The 1,654-nt window shown below is 41.8% G+C and overlaps 1 pseudogene; it reads left to right on the top strand.

The window, feature by feature from the left end:
• Positions 1-266: 266 nt before the first annotated feature.
• Positions 267-1,198, top strand: LOC106965533 (heterogeneous nuclear ribonucleoprotein A1-like; annotated as a pseudogene).
• Positions 1,199-1,654: the final 456 nt, after the last annotated feature.

The raw sequence follows: 1,654 nt of genomic DNA, 5'->3' as shown, positions 1-1,654 counted from the left end.
ATATAGATTTTTCAGACTTTTTAGGAATATGTTGCCGTACAGCCTATGTTGCACACTTTCAAAGTCTTTCTTTTCTCAAAATGCTCAAATTTGGCTTTCAAAGTTTTAAACACTATCAACACCAATATATGACCCATTAGAATCTTGGCATCAGACATTCCATCATCATAGTCTTGAAGTTCACTTTAAAAACTTTCTATGATTCGCTTTCTGCCCACGGACGCTGCAGAGTAAGCATTGTTAAAGTGTCTCCTCCCACTGCTGTCATGACTAAGTCAGAGTCTCCTAAAGAGTCTGAACAGTTGCAGAAGTTCTTCATTGGAGGTTTGAACTTTCAAACAATGAATGAGAGTCTGGGGGGGGGGGCATTTTGAGCAATGGGGAAGTCTTATAAGATGATGTGGTAAAATAAGAGATCCAAACAGCAAGCGGCTCAGAGACTTTGGGTTTGTGATGCGTGTCACTACGGAGGAGATGGATGCAGCCATGAATGCAAGGCCACAGAAGGTGGGTGGAAGAGTTGTAGAACCAAAGAGGGCTGTCTCGAGAGAAGATTCTCAAAGACCTGGTGCCCACTTAACTGTGAAAAAGACTTTTGTTGGTGGCATTAGAGAAGACACTGAAGAACATCTAAGAGATGATTTTGAACAATATGAGAAAATTGAAGTAATTGAAATCATGACTGACTGAGGCAGTGTCAAAAAGAGAAGCTTTGCATTTGTAACATTTGATGACCGTGACTCCATAGACAAGGCTGTCATTCAAAAATACCATACTGTGAATGGCTGCAACAGTGAAGTAAGGAGAGCTCTATCTAAGCAAGATATAGCCAGTGCTTCATCCAGCTGAAGAGGTCAAAGTGGTTCTAGAAACTTTGATGATGGGTCATGGAGGTGCTTTTGATGTGAATGACAACTTTGGTCATGGAGGAAACTTCAGTTTCGGTGGACAAGGTGGCTTTGGTGGCAGTAGGGATGACCATAATGGATTTGGTAATGATGCAAGCAACTTTGGAGGTGGCAGAAGCCATAATAATTTTGGTAATCACAACAATCAAACTTCAAATTTTGGACCCATTGAAAGGAGGAAATTTTGGAGGGAGAAGATCTGGTCCCTATGGTAGTGGAGGCCAATATTTTGCCAAACCACGAAACCAAGGTGGCTATGGCAGTTCCAGCAGCAGCAGTAGCTATGGCAGTAGCAGGTTTTTTTTTTCACTTAGTAAAATGTGTTTATTATTTTTTTTCAATATATGAAATTTATTGTCAAATTGGTTTCCATACAACACCCAGTGCTCATCCCAAAAGGTGCCCTCCTCAATACCCATCACCCACCCACCCCTCCCTCCCACCCCCCATCATCTACATTTGCCTTTTTAACAGGAGGCTCATATAAGAAATTAAGTTATTATATGAAGAACAGAATATGAAAGGCCATTCAGGCTGCAAATGATGCCACTTTGGATTTGGGTTTGAATTGTGCTAGCTGTAGGACTTTAAACAAGTTACTTAACCTTTCCAGGCCTCAGTTCCTCATCTAAAACAAAAACTCCAGCGCACCTGGGTGGCTCAATTAAGCATTGGACCTCGGCTCAAGTCACAGTCTCATGGTTCATGAGTTTGACCCCCATATTAGGCTTGCTGCTGTCAGTGCA

The sequence above is a fragment of the Acinonyx jubatus genome, chromosome B3 (assembly GCF_027475565.1).
Source record: "Acinonyx jubatus isolate Ajub_Pintada_27869175 chromosome B3, VMU_Ajub_asm_v1.0, whole genome shotgun sequence".
Lineage (NCBI taxonomy): Eukaryota > Metazoa > Chordata > Mammalia > Carnivora > Felidae > Acinonyx > Acinonyx jubatus.
The sequence above is the reverse complement of the archived record's forward strand: the minus strand, read 5'-3'. Positions and strand labels throughout refer to the sequence as shown.